The sequence below is a fragment of the Notothenia rossii genome (assembly GCF_949606895.1).
Source record: "Notothenia rossii genome assembly, chromosome: 1".
Taxonomy (NCBI): domain Eukaryota; kingdom Metazoa; phylum Chordata; class Actinopteri; order Perciformes; family Nototheniidae; genus Notothenia; species Notothenia rossii.
In genome coordinates this window covers 41,988,215-42,004,496 of record NC_136912.1, presented here as the reverse complement: position 1 = coordinate 42,004,496, position 16,282 = coordinate 41,988,215, and the positions used below count along the sequence as shown (strand labels likewise).

Sequence of the window (16,282 nt, the reverse complement as noted above, 5' to 3'; positions counted from 1 at the left end):
AAATTATAGTGATCTGATATTTGTGACGTATTGCAAATGATTAATTAAAAAGGTAGATTTGTCATGGTTCACCGATAAGGGAGAAATCCTTTGTGGTGAACATCTTTTGACAGTGCCAGGCTACACAGCGATCAATGTAGCCACAAGACAAGATGCCTCATTAGTGAGCAGTGCAACTGTCACTTCTTTCTTAACAAGATGACCTCCTGTTCTTAGATCTCTGTTTCCTTGAGTTCAATACAAGTTCACATACCATCCTCTAAGGATTTCACAATGTCAAAACAGAAAATGTAGGAAGTCACAACTTAAGCTTTAACAGCTAAATGTAGTGAGATGAGGAAAAGTGGGACGCTCTAAAAAAAGGGAAAGGAATATTCAACATGGATAAATCCTTTTACCATCATTGCCAAATGTTATAACATTAAGTATATAAAAAGGGATGGTGCTTTCTTAGAATTATTTTTGATTGAAGTGTCAAGGGTAGTGTTACTCAGTGTCTAACAATTCGACAACCTACTGCATCACCTCATCAGAAGCTCCAAATCACACTGAGGATGTGACTGTGAGGAATGAAAAAAAACCTCCCTCATATAATGAGTTAAATGGGTGGTTGTATGACCATGTGTCATTCACAGTCAATACAGCACTCGCAAAGCCAGTGGTGTTGTGTTATCACAGAATGTAACAAGTAGTAGTAGATGTAGTCTCTCTGATGTCACATTGTTGTTGTCGACTACGGTTTTGAAGCCTTGAGTTCGGCGTTTTGGCTGTTGGTTCTTGGCTGGGGCCATCTTGGTTTTGCGCAACAACAAGTGACATAATTGGGTTGGAATAACTACAACCAAACACTGGAAATGTGTAGCCTACACAAATATTTCCATTAACTTTCATTAACTCAAAACATACTGTAAAATCGTCTATTTTACTCTAAATGTGACTATAATTTACCACATAAACATACTATTTAGGAGAACACTAGCATTGAGACCGTACAATTGTCAGATGTTTTAAAACGAATACTGAATTATATTTAGAAGTAAACATTTCATCTCAAATGGCTGTGCAACCATACACTGAGAGAAGAAGCTGCTTCATGAGAAGCTGCTTCATGAGAAGCTACTTGATGTGATGTTTTTTATGATGTTTTTATTTTCCTAAAATCCTTAATTCTATATACCATCTGAATGACAAGACTCCCAAGAAGAAGTCATCAACTCTTTGCAGCTCATCAAGACGTACATGGCCGTATCTACCATTGAGGTCACCGAGGTCCGGACCTCGGTAATATTTTTCGAGCTGTGTATACACAACTTGTGAAATAATTGCACTGAATGGGGTTCTTTGTAGAACTTCCATTTACTGCTGATGGGGGCGCTGCATAACTGCGTAGCCTCGATTAAAGCAAACAGAAGAAGATGACATGTATCAACAACAAACCACCGCAGCCGAGCAGCCCGGACTTGTACCGGAGCAGCGAAGGAGTGATGAAGTATCTAGAGATCTGAGTCCAGCGGCTTGCGTTTCTGTTCATCAGGACATCATATGACCAGCAGATCCTGTGTGAACGCTCTACGTTAGTCAGTGGACGTCCGACAACACGCACACTAACTTATATTGCAATTTGCAGCTATACTTTGGTTTAAATTGCGTGAATAAACTAACTAGAGAGCTAAATTGAATTACATTCATCCAATGTCAGAAGGATTACCTTTTAACAAACGTTGTAATGTTGTTCTTTCATTTCAATTTGAGTAAAACAATGGAGATATAACATTGTATTATTTTATTTTTACACTGACTCAGATATAATGAAAAGACTACGTCAGTCGAAGCTCAGCTTTGATAAGGAAGAGACAGGACAGGCAGAGAGAAAGAGAGAGAGAGAGAAATCAAAGAGTCTTAATTTACAATAGGCATAATTGTCAAACAACATAGGCCTACATCTATTGCAGTTATGATGTCATAATAACATACAATTGTATAAAACACAATTTGCTTACATCTTTGTTCTCTTTTGATAATCAAACAAAACAGATTTAAATGACAAAAAGAATGCAAACAAACAAGTGAAATGAACTAAATAACTGAATTGCTTTTGATTCAGTGGCAGGAGCGACAAGTTAGGAGGAGCAAAAAGTGAACAATGAGGGAGAGATTGAACAAAGAGAAAGAGTAGAGGACAGAGATAGTAATGAACAGGAAAAAGACAGAGAGACTAAAGAAGATGGAAGATTGCAGACCGCAGGTTATGGAAAGGAGAGAGACATGGAAAATGAATGTTGACAATGTTTTGTGATCATTTTAGCCTCTTCTGCATGTCCAGATAATTAATAGTAGCAATCAACTGATTCTTATACATTACACCAGGCCTATTCAACTGGCGGCCCGCGGGCCAGTTGCGGCACAGAACCAACTCCCGAGTGGCCCAGCCTCCCGTAGCCAAATTCCTGCACTAGTACAGACCATGAACGCAACACTCCGCGTTGCATAGAAACCACCAAACCACAACGCAGCACGTTTTGTGAAAGTGCATCTAGTGGTGCTAGTAACGGTGGTCCTATGATAGCAACTCTAAAACATGTCTCTCTCAACTCTGAAGCGTAAACAGAGACAAAACGGTAATTGATCTTGTGGAGCAGATCCAAGTCAAGCTGGCCCTTTTCGCGACCGACTTGAGCACGGGTCGGATGGTGCATTTTCCGACGCTCCCCAAACACATCACATCTCCGGCACAAATTACAGATGTGATGACAGATTTCATTGCGAGGTTGAAAGAGAACTTTGCCGGTCGATTGGATGGACTTGCTCTGCCCACAGAGGTGATGGGCTTTGCCAGAGACCCCTTCACTGTTGCAATAGAGGGGGACGTATCAACCAGAGCAAAGGAAGTGGTCCCCCCCCCTGCATCGACAAGGGGAAATATACACTGGAACTTATTGACATGCAGCGCACTAACGGGCCAGCGAAGTTTTGGAGTGATGTCAAAAAAAAGCAGTTCCCTAACGTTCAGAAAGTAGCGATCTGTGTGCTCAGTATGTTTGGGTCAACATACACATGTGAATCAAGCTTTTCACACATGAACTCAATCAAAAGTAGCACTCGCTGCTCCCTGACTGACAGCACTCTTCACCAATGTCTTAGGATTGCATTGATATCCTATGAGCCAAAAATCACTGCTCTTGTTCAAAACTAAAAATGTCCCTTCTCCCATTGAGAAAGTCAGCGATGACAAATCACAAATCAGGTGATAGTAAGCACCTATTTACTATAGTAGACGTGTAGTGTAGTATTCATTCATATAGTTACCCATATCCCTTGTTATGGGTTTGTGCACTGAAGGGTTTGACAGTTCTATCTGTATTCATTTAAATGCACTTTGTAATGGGTCTGGGTCAAATGTGACCAAAACGTATGATTTTTTTGTTATTACTTGAAAAGTGAAAAAATAGTATTACTACAGTACTACCTCTTTGTGTTGCATTGGAGCTCTTTAGCTGTTTTTTTTTGTATGTGAGGACATTTATTAAGACTGCTATTATTGTATTCAGTAAATGCACTTTGTGATGTGCCTGGTTCAAAAAACATAACCTGAATATTTGACTTCTAAAGCAAACAAATGTAATGCTACAACTGTGCACTTTTTTTACAGATTCTGTTAAATTAATGCTAATTTGTTGTGTTTTTATGCACTTTTTGACCTACCTTTGTTAGATGAACAATGAATAAAAATTGCATGTTTTTCATCGCAGTAATATGTGTTGGTTTAAAATGTGTCACTACCCGCTTTTTACAGGCCGCTGAATGTCTGGCCCAGCTGAATTTTGTAGTTATAAAATCTGGCCCAATTGAATGTGTAGTTGAATAGCCCTGCATTACACTTTCAAAACTAATGTATGCTGTAGCCCACTGACATGGTTTGAAATCAATATATTATCCAATTTGTGACCCCCCACAGGACTTAAAAAGCACCTAACTAGATCATGAAAATCCCAAAAATCTCGGAACCACCCCCCGAACCACCCTAACATATTTGGACCTCGGTATTTAGGAAATCCTGGATACGGCCCTGAAGACGTAGACCTGAATTCTTAACAAACAAAAATGGCTGCTACATGACTACGGGAAAATACATGCCATCTGGGGAACACTTCCAACCGTCACAGTCTACAACAACAGACAATGATATTGTGTCAGTTTCCTGAAGCTAAAACATGAGTCTGCATAGAGGCTGGGCAGTATTATTTTTACGACCTCAAATAAATATCTCGTTAATACATGTGGGCCTAACATATCAGTAGAAGTGGCTGACTGGCTGTGTGTCCGGTGTTTGCAGCTCAGTAACCACGCTGCAGGGGGATTTTTACAAGTCATCCTGCCTGTTGCTTTCTGCCAATACAACACCACATGGCAGCCTCCTCAGAGCCTCTCAAATGTCATACACAACTGTTTCAGATGGCATCAGTGGCCTAGGGAGGGACAGAGGATAAAAAAATACCTTATTAAAGACTCAAACATGCTCACACATGCCATCCCAGATCCCTAAACCATATCCAGGTTGCTTAGGAAGGGATTAGAAGAAGTCCCACTTCAAAGCCTGATGTTGATTTGCAGTAGTAATGGTTTTCCCTGTGCTTACACTGTCAGTTTAGCTAATGACTTGTAAAGTGTCTCACAGCCCAGTTCTCACATGAATGCAGCTGCCAGCATTGTATTTACAGGAGCCAACAGCTTACTGCCCCGTAGGTGTGACAGTTTAGAGATATCTGCTGGCAATATTATTTGGATATTTTATTGAAAAGTAATTGTAAAAGGAGGGAGAAAGCAAAGATGACAACATATATATATTTTTGTTGTTGAAACTTTAAGGCGTCTTATGTGCTTTTACTGGCTGATCGATAGAAATAGTTGCAATGGTATGAGATGTCCATGATACAGTCTTATCAAATATATTTGTTTTGCCTTATTTACTACTATTAGTATATTTATTAGGTATAATTACCAGTAAAGTATTATTAATAATAATAATACATTTTATTTGTAAAGCACCTTTGAGAAGAGAATAATAAAATAACATGCATTATAAACCTGATTAAAAAAATAGCCTCTATCAATAACATGTTATAAAACAAAAAGGATTTTACTATTGTCTAAAGAAATACGTTTAAATAGAAATGTGCTCATTGTTGTAAAATTTATAACATTTATATTAAAATGTTAGCAGTCTTAATAAGATATCAATGCTGAAACGGCATCAGCTGAGATAAAGGTTTGTCCAGGCATGTTTTAGTGACTAAGAGTTAGTGGTAAACTGCTAAATGAATTTCAAACACACAGATTCCAGACAGATAAACAAAAGCAGCCCAACAGAACCGAAACTGTTCTCAAGAATGCTGACAAACTGGTGAGACAGGCGCAGATTGAATGATAGGCGGGGAGAACATAACATCTCTCAGCCTTCCTCTGCCAAATACTTTATCAATGAAACAAGATAAACAATGTGTATTGACAAAATAGGATTATGTTATTGCTTTTAGAAAGTCATTGTCCTGCTTTCAAAACACCAGGATCAGGGAGTAATGGATTACATGTAATGGGATTACGTAACCACGATACATAAAACAAGGCACCTTTTTTTACTTTAAATGGGATTACTTGCAAGATTAGAATGTTACAATACATTTTAAAATAAAGAATAATATATTAAGAAGCACATGCGAACAACACAGATTGCAACAATCTCAAGTGGAACCAGATTATCATTGAGATCTCTAGTTTAAAGAATGCTTTCACTTTTTGCTTCATTTGTTCTTGTTTAATTCAGTAGGTGAACATATGTTTATAAAATATAGTGTGCAAGTTTAAGTGTGTGTATTAAAGGTTCCATGCTTTTCCGGTTATTACCCGTCCCCTTGTGTGTTTTGTAGCTTTTTATTCATGTAAACGGTCTGCAGAGTCACAAACCCTCAAAGTACACCCTGTAGCGAGTAAAACTCTAAAGGCCCGGACACACCGGGCCGATTTTCGGCTTCGATAGATGTTGGGCCGTCGATGAGCGTCCTGTCGCCCTACTCAGATTGGTGTGTACTGCACCGTTGTGTCTTTTCGGCCGTGGCCTGCCTGCCTGCCTGCCTGCCTGCCTGCCTGCCTGCCTGCCTGCCTGCCTATATATATATATATATATATATATATATATATATATATATATATATATATATATATATATATATATATATATATATATATATATATATATATATATATATATATATATATACTAATCAACTAATCTATATCTACTGTCACTTTTCACATTGAACATGTGCTCTTTTATTAAATAAGCCAGACGATTTCATTTTAAGTTGTGAGTTTAGTGTTTTTGACCCTAAGAAACACCGATGCATTAATCAATAACCATAATCCACAGCTCCTCGCTCTGCTCCAGAGGATTTCAAAAATATATATCCCAATTTAAAGTGGGATATATAGATATATAAGTTTCCCAACTTTTTTTACTGTGATTCTTAGATTAGGTTACCGATTACATATTTTTCAAGGGGCCCTATCATGCTCATTTCAATATCAGTATGTAGTGTCTCTACTGGGACATGTCTCCATGCTTTAATGTTCAAAAAGCTAATTTTTCTCATACTGCCTGTGCTGCAGCACCTCTTTTCACCCTCTGTCTGTTGTGATTGGTCAACCGCTTAGAGCTGTCCCGCCCCTTAGCCCATCACGTACAATGTGTTTGAGCGCTAACCGAGAGAAGTGTGAGTGATACAGAGTGATGTCACTATGTTACGGAAGTAAAACAAAAGGAGTCCAATGGAGGTTTTAAGGCAGAGGGGAGAGTGTGTGGGAGAGAAACTCCCTCTGGAGGGAACACAGGGATTCAAACCATGCAGATATTTATATGCACACAAATCTATATAACATACTACAGGAAAGAGACAACCCCAAAGAGCTCCTTTAAAAAGGTAACTATCATTACATCTTTAAAGTAACCTTCACAACCCTGTTTAACACAAACAAGGTGTATTCCATTTTTGTCAGGCCTAACTCAATAAGCACATTTTACAGTTGCATATGTGAGAATTACTCCCGTGACACCCAGTAAAATCAATAAACAGATATATGACTAAAAGTTTCACGATGTGTGCCGTTTGCCGCCATTGTTATAAAAATAAGTCAAACAGATATAGAAGCTACTTGTTTTTCCTGTTCTCCAACATTCTGATGACTGAGTGTTTATGACAGATTTGACAGGCTTTAACCCTTGTTCTCCGCTGACCATCAGTTTAGAGGGATTGCTCAATTATTGCCTGCAATAATGGCTCAGCTGTTGTGGATCACAGCAGTGCAAAAACTCTGGCTCGAGGAGAGCATGTGACAGAGCGTCCACCAGGTCAGGGAAGTACAAAATAATCCTGTATTTAGAAACAGAGAAAGGGACTGTCTCTGTAGGCTGTCATAGCACATTGACACTGCATTCCACAGAAACAGGTATTATTAAAACAAAGACATTTGTGGAAGGCGTCAGCATGTTACCGTCAATAATCGACTCTCTCCAGCTCTAGACTTAAGCACCGGAGTACCACAAGGTTCAATACTTGGTCCGCTTCTTTTTGCCCTATATATTATTGACCTCCCATCTGTCTGTCCTGGTGTGGAAACACAGCTATATGCCGATGACACTGTGATATACAGTATGTGCATGCCAATACAAAGCAAAAGGCTAATGATAAACTGACCTCAGCTTTAGTGCTGATCACTAGCTGGCTACACCGCTCCTGTCTTCAGCTTAATGTCAACAAAACAGTTGGAATGTTTTTCACAAAAAGAAAATGCAACATTGTGTCAAATATAAGCATCTCAGGTGAACATATTAACATTGTGCTTCTGGTTAAGTACCTTGGAATCATTATTGACTCTAATTTAACATTCAAAACACAAGTAAAAAAAGTGACCCAAAGAGTTAAGTTTAGCCTAGCAAATTTTAAATACATAAGAAACACAATGACATTGAATTCTGCCAAATTATACATGAATGCCATGATCATGTCACATCTTAAATACTGTCTCACAAGCTGGGGGCAAACTAACAGCTCCACACCGAAGCCACTAGCAACCCTGTACAAACAAACCCTCAAAGTACTGGACCAGAAATCTAACCGCTCCCATCACTGTACCATCCTCAACAAGCATAACATCCTGAGTTGGGAAGATTGAATAAAGTATAGGAACATCGTTCTGGTGTACAAAATCCTGCACAATACAGCCCCTCCACCTCTTAACTCATTGGTTACTCAACGTAACAACACCAGACTGACCACTAGAAGCTCCACACGTGGCGACCTATCAGTCACATTCAGGAAGAGTACTTTTGATCAGTCATCATTCTCGGTCAGAGCTATACACAACTGGAACTCACAAATCAAAGACATACACACACATACCACCTTCACAGCTCACTTAAAAATATGATTCACTGAGAACTACACCTGCACACACTAGTCTGTGTTGAGTATGGCGTGAGTGTTACATGTTGTGATCATGGATGTTGCCCCTCGTTTCTGTTATGTGATTGTGATGTGCTATATGTGACATTTACTGTATGCAGTAATGTGTGTTTATTGTTCTCTTTTATCCTCACACCTCTATCTACTTGTCTTTCCTCTTTTTTATTTTATTTTATATATTTTCTTATAACTAATGCTGTTGATATATTGTAATTTTAAGGGTGTCTATTACCATCTGGCCGGGGACAACAGCTGAAAATTAGCCATGTCGGCTAAAGCTGCACCATTTACTGTTTTTGTGACAGTTCATCGATGGGGACTGTCCACGACACTATAAATAAATAAACTAAACTAAACTAAACTAAAACACCATACATTACAGTTACAAATTAGAATACACATGTGTTTTAACTTTCACGTCAGGCTTAGTCTCAGACAAAATAGAATTGTGTTGTAAAAAATACTCAGTATGGACAGTAGTCTTTTACAGCATCTAATCGATGCAAATTTAAAATTCAAATAACTGTCAAGTACGAAACTGGAATACTGCAAGAATTGTACACAGTGTCTGTAAGGGTGCAAGGGTCAGGACCATTGTAGGGTAGCAATACACCATAGACTTACAAAATTATCATGTGATAAATTACAATGAGGATATGGAGAAACAAAGATCATTTTAGAATCCAAAAAGCAACGCAAAGCATCGTGTTTAGGACTGGGCCACGGCCTTAAGGAAGAGAGAAAACAATAATCCTGTGTTAAGCAACAGAGTTGGAGAAGAGAGAAAAACACTGTAAAAGTAGCACAGTCTAGGCTTCACACGACTAACCAAACCAAAACAAAACATAAAGACGCCGGGTGTTTCTATGCAGTTAATAATTGGTAAGACTCAGTCATGTCAAACCATGTTCGTTCACTGACCCATACAGTATGCTGTTAATAATGCACTGCTCACTTAGCTGCTTAACCTTGTCAACAAGACCTCATTATTTTTAAATGAACACCTTGGCTGAAAAAACGGCGACATGGATCAAGATCTGCCTCTGCTGCGGTTACACACACCGGCTCAGCCTTAATATCAGAGGAGAGAGACCCATCCATTTTTACTGAAAACTAAAGAAATACGTAGATTATTTTCATAATTTCTTTAAGTTGTTTTCAAAGCAGATTCTTAGCTTTTGCTGCTCTTTCGTGGTTTTGCTTGAAATTCCATTGAGTTCTTTCATTGCCGTTTTAATTACCAGCCTCCCTGCAGTAATTATTCAATAAAAAGCTGGTCACATGTAGGCTCCTTAAAGCAAGTCGCCCATTATTGGCACGCAAATGTTGATAGGAACAAAGAAGAGTTAAGATCTGTTTAATTGTGGGCAAGAGTTTAACTGTGTAATCATGTTTCGCAGACAGACTATCAAGACAAACCAGGGCTCTTTTCGCTCGGCCTCGGCCGACTGATTTCGTTTAGTTATGGTGTATCTTTCTGAGAAATGATGGTGTAAAACAGTCAGCTACACTTTATCTTTTTGGAATAAGTTGAAGAAAAACAGAAAAATGGTCTGTACGCCAAACAGGCTAACCAAAAAGATTCATCCAGAACCAAGTCACAGTGGAACTAATGCTCAAAGCCAACACAACAACATGGGAATGGATCAGTAAGCAAAGCCACAGTTTGCATCCAGGCCTTTGGGGCAAACATCTGCCCAGTTTGGCACATCTGGCTCAACCCCGGGATAAGACGGAACCATCTTCCTGCTTTGTCTCCACAAAGAATCTTCTGTTTCCAAACACATTACAGTCCAAATTTCAACATACTACAGTAATTCATTTCAACAAGTTCAGAATGGAAAATGCCATAAACCAGCACAGCTTATGTGATCGTCTCTCTGTAGAATTTGGGCTGTGGATTTGTCCCATTTCTGATGACATTAACCTCACCAGTAACTGACTGTCTGCCTTCCTCTGGGCTAATTACATTTCCCTGCAACCCAATACGGTTTCATCACAGCAGGCTTTGAAGCACGAGAGACATCACACACTGATAAGATCAACAGATGTTAGGTCTCCACATATAATCATTAGTTTAAGATACAACATAAAATAACCGATACATTTCTAATACATTTTCTTTAAAAAAAAAAGCATCTTACCATCAGAATTCCTTCAATTTAATCAAATTTAGAAACAGTTGTGCCCTCCTGGCCACCAATCAACCAAACAGAAACCCAACTTAAAGTGTGGATTGCATTACTGACTTGTTATCAGTGTTGGATAAAGTGAAATAAATTGAAAAAAGCACTGGTCAGCCAAACTGTAAAGACAAAATATTTCATTGTTATTGAGTAATGGAGCCATTTAATCATATTCTAGTCTAATCTGTATATCATGGTGAATGACTGCTAGCATTTCTAAAGGAGTGGCTTTAGAGGAAATTAATTCACATCTCAATGTTTCCCCCCTGCCCTTTTCTCTCACCAAAAGAGCCCTGTACTGTAGCTTTGTGAATAATATCTCAGAAACTGAGGTAGTATTTATAGACAGGATATATTTATACATGTTCCTACCTCCCACCTCACCTCAGTCTCTTTCTTTTGGTAACAAGTCATTATTATGAAGGTAGCGAGATGAATGGAAGTGTCAGCGTACAATGGAGGCAGCACCTGAAACAGCCTGCTGGATGGCAGTCTGACACATTCTGTGCATGTCTCAGTATTGGTCATTATCTCAGTGGTTGGTTGGGTGAGGGGGAGCACCTGTCTGTAACTACTGTGATGTTTGCTGAAGAGAAGCCAAGGAGAAGCAATGCTTAGCTACATAACCAAAGGCTTTAACCTGTTGAGCCCCAAGCCTGTTTTTCAGGCCTCAGGCTCGACAATGACATGCCCAGAACAAATGACTATATCTTCCCTTCTAAAAGGGTTACATTAATAATCTTTTTTCTCAAAGTAATGATAAACCCTGTGAGTTAGATGTAGAAGAGTCAGAATCAATATAGTTGTTTTTATTTTAAAGTAAATTCAGATTGAACATAGTAAAAACTAGGGATGTAACGATACCAAAAACTCGCGGTACGATAATATCGCGATAACAAGTCCACGGTACGGTATTTATCGCGATATTGAATAATAAAGGGAAGAAAAAAAAAATCAGAATTTTTTTTTCTTCAATAAAACATTTTTTTACTCGGAAAATGTTTTTTTATTACATAATAAATCTGATTTTTACAGCATTTTTGTAGGATAGCAGTATTTTAAAGTGTCAAAAACAAAGTGACAGTAACAGACTGGAACAAGAAAACCAGTGTTTTTTTACCTACTAGTACTACCAAACAAAGTAAGCATTTTCTTTATGCCACTGCATCTCACAAATAAACAAGGACATTTAATAATCAGACCCTGCAATAAAATAAATCAAGTTTCACTTTAGTTTTTCAAGTAACTCAACTCAAACTCACTAGTCACTCACTCAGCATCATCAGACAGGTTTTTAGGAATATGAGAATGTCCACATTTCCAGGTATTTATAAGCTGGGATGTTTGGGCATTTACAATATCCCCTGCTCTGGAAAAAACTCTGTCGCTTGGTACTGATGTTGCTGGGACACCAGTGGTCGCGTTAACCGAATATTTTATTTAACAATGACGGAAAAATCTGAAAGCAGTCTGTCATTTTGACAGATTAGAACAAACTCGGAACAGCGCCAACGTTTCCCCGCAGCCAGGCTCTGGTGTTATGCCGTGTTATGCATGCCCTCCAAAAGGAAATGATATAGTTTCCAAACCGTACTTTGCCGTACAGATCAATACATGTCTGGGAGGTCTTGCTTTACGCTGTGCGCGTCCCGCGAGGTGCATGCACACACGGCATAACATCGCCCCCCCCCCCCCCGTTGACAGTTCATGAGCATGCTCTATCGTGAACTTTTCAGACCCGACGGGTAATAAGGGATTATGAGGGATATTTTACGATCCTGTCTGTCGAAATGACGGACAGCGAAAAAGTCTAACGCCAGGCTTATTGACAGGGCGAGATATAAATATATGGTTGATACTTGTCAATGTCTCTAGGTGTGTAAATGTAGCCCTGTAAATACGATGTCCTTTTGTGTTATCTGTTGTTTTATTTTCATGTTGTAACCTACTTGCTGCCATGTTAGAGAGTTCTCTCTTGAAAAAGAGATCGATGATCTCAATGGGACCACCTGGTTAAATAAAGGTTTAAAAAAAAAAAAGTGTTTAAAAAAAAAAAAGTGTTTTAAAAAAAAAACTTTTTTTTTTTTAAATACTTTTTTTTTGAAAATCGCGGTAGATTTTGTCAGTCTCACGACGGTATTGGGAAGTTTATTTACCGCGATACCGCGATATTCGGTATATCGTTACATCCCTAGTAAAAACATGTAAATTATAGTGTCCGTCCAAAAACAAAACATTACTTATAGTGAAAACCACCCTTGAATGATGGGATAGTAGACTAAAAGATTTAGGAATCCAAACTATAACAAGTACCCTGTATCAAGATTGATGCAAAACAAGTGAAATTTGACCTTTTTAGAGAGATTTAGAAAAAAGAAAACATTTCTGGGGCCATTTGGGTGTATTTTCCATATCTCTGGCCCCCCTCGGTCGATGTTGATGATTGACACCTCTTTTGAACCGTTAGAGCCAATGGAATCGAGGGGAAGTTCCAAAATCCATCTAAACATTACCATTGAGGATTTAGAGTAATGCCCATGCAGTTTGCCCAAAACCGGAAGTCCCGTTACACTCTACATGAAAAATACGCTTATTGCCATAAATGTTATGATGGAAGGGTTTCCTACACATAGACTTTATTTGAGCGGGCCGCCCAGGTATATTAACGTCATATATCGAAAACATGTACGTCTGGGCTTTGTATATATTGCACTGTCCATTAGATTACTGGTAGGCAAAAAGTAGAAAACACTCTGATTGGGGTGTCTTTCACTAAATAAGGCAGTCTGCGTTTTAAACCTGCAAAACAGGCTCTGTTGAATGAGGGCCTGACGGAGCGTGAGAAGATGTTGAATAAGCAGGGAGCAAATAACCTTTTATTAATAAAATGAACTGTTGTTAGAGAAGAAGACTTTGTTTGTATTTATCTTAATCCAAATAAGCCTCAAGTCAAGGGCCTGCCAACGGACATGTTTAACAGCCAAAAGCCAAATTATGCTAGCATGTGAGAGAAAGCAAACTGAGCAAAGTTTTTCAGAAAGGTTCTTATCTTGTAGGTCTTGATCAGGCATAAACAAAGAAAAACAGATCACAATGGGACAGTTTTTTACATTCTTGAGCATTATGAAGCATTCTATGAAGTAGACAATACTCGCAAGAACGCCATCGAAATGGATTGTGTGAATGGAGGAGATTAATATTAGCAGATGTATGAAAAACTTTAAGTACAAGTCCAATTGTCGTGCTGAAGAGGGCTACATGGGTGCATACCTGATTTTATTATTATTAAATTAAATATTACACTGGCCCTGACTGAGAAAAAGAAGACAAATAATAGTTTATATTAATAGATCAGACATGGTGAGAACTTGGAAGGCCATATGTGAGTCAAAGCTACAAGCAGCTGTTCAGTCAACAGGGGTGTAGGCCGGCTCCTACGCAGAGTATGATAAGCGCAACATGTTCCACGTCTCGGCGTGAAAGATTCATATGACACACTCCTTCTGAGGAAAGTAACAGTGGGGAAAGGTCACTGCACCTGCTGCTCAAACCCAAAACCTCCATCTGTCTTTCACATGTTAGAATCCTGATTTAGTTTTCCCTTTCTCTTGACTTTCTCTTTCTCTCTCACCCTGTCTAACTTGACAGCTAAGTGTAACAATGTACCAGTGTCGTATCTGAGACAGATGTCAGATAAAAGATAAGCACTCTTTTTTGTATAAATGAACACAAATCCTATATCCCTCCAACATGTGATGTGTCTGTAGCAGCCTTCAAGGTATTCAGAGAACACCCTGGAACACTCGGATAAAACAAAAAAAAAAATCGAATTAATTATATAAATAAAATGTAAATAAAATGAATAAATAAGAATCGTATCTGTGTTGTTGATCTGTAATATTACAGTGGTACGTTGACTTGTTTGTCCTTCTCGGACCATGCACTACGCATTTCAGTGGTTTTGTGTTAGAAAAGATAGCAACCAATCAGATCTTGTTCTGGGTCTCTGAGTAGAATATCCTTCAACCAAGGTATTCTATATCCTTGATAGAATGCCCTGGCCCTCATACTGAATGAGAGCGTACATTTGGATTGACAGTTTGATCAACCAATCATATATTGATTTGTAGCCAATGGGCATGTTCTTTCAGAGTTTCCCTCGGTTCCAGGGTATTCTAGAAGGCCCGATAGTTCACTGGCTCGAGACAGAGGATCTAGATAAATGCAACGTAGCAATTAATTTGAAGTTGTATTCGTCTTTTACGTTGAAATGGCAACAGGTGAAGATGATGTTGTTGCGGAATTATTGTTAGTACCCTTTTCAAGACGATCATTCAGTGAAAAGATGGATATTATAAAAAAGGCAGGCACTGACTAAAGTATGAGCCATTATTCCTCATTAAGAATTGTCTAAAAAGTAGCTAATGATAAACAACTAGCAACCAGCGTAGACATAGAACGTTGTTTCCATGATGTCAGCCCTACCTAGAGCTAAAGTACTTTCCAGGGATAAACAATAAACTCAATCTGTTATTGGGTGTTTATTGTAAGGAATATAAAACCTAATAAATGGACTTAGCTTGTTTTGAATATTTGGGGATATATGCTCTTCTAGGTCTTGAGGACACATAATTGTCTTATTTATAGGATATTAAATAGTTTAAAATCGTAATCTTCCTATGTCATGCAGGCTCATTTAAATACACCGCTCCGGATCCAGTATCTCCAACAAGAGCTTGAAAAGAAGATCTGCAATATTATTCTCGCAAACCAATCAGAGCAGGCTGGGCTTTCTGTTGTTCTCCCTTAAAAAGGGATCAGCACTATGTGAAGTGTTTCAGTCAGAGGAGGAACACAGGTATATTCAGTCAGACAAAATTAGAAAAATAGTGTGTTCTTTGAACAATAAAACCTGTAAGCATGTTCTATTACAAACCCTAAACTGAAATATTAACCTAAAAAGGGAAATGATATTTCCCCTTTAATGAAATATACTACATGTATTCTTTGAATAATGCCAAGTTTTGGCATTTTTAAATCATATAAATAGGCAAACTGGGATCAAATACTCGATGTATAGTAACAAATCAAAGCTATGATATATGCAAACAATACCTTCTATATCTTAATATGTCAGTATTTGATTACATAAGACAAAGAATCAGGTATTTATTCGGAAATACAATGTTAGAAAGCTAATCCCATACTTTACAGTACAAATAACACTACAATGCTGTTTGACTTGTATGTCAGCCTTAGTCTCAGACGAAATAAATGAAGGGATTGTGTGGAAGAAAATTCTCAGTGTGTACAGTCCGTTATATTATACAAGATTTAACTGGTGCATGCACATTTGAAATTCAATTCACCATTAAGTGTGAAATATTGACAACAACACAGCAACTGTATTCTCAAGTCATTCAATTCTATATGAAGCCTAAACCCAAAAACATCCAAGAAAATGACAAAGAGAACACTGTGGGAGTGCAAGGGTGAGAACAATTAAAGTGTTGCAATACACCATAGAACTGAACATTATCATGTGATCATTTACAATGAATATATGGAGAGACAAAGAGA

General features: G+C 38.3%; 1 protein-coding gene across 3 annotated transcripts in view; it reads right to left on the bottom strand.

Annotated features, from left to right (window-relative positions):
- Window positions 1–16,282, bottom strand: part of LOC307029263 (testis-expressed protein 2-like) — a 63,814-nt gene that overhangs the window by 45,142 nt on the left and 2,390 nt on the right. The window lies entirely within an intron of this gene.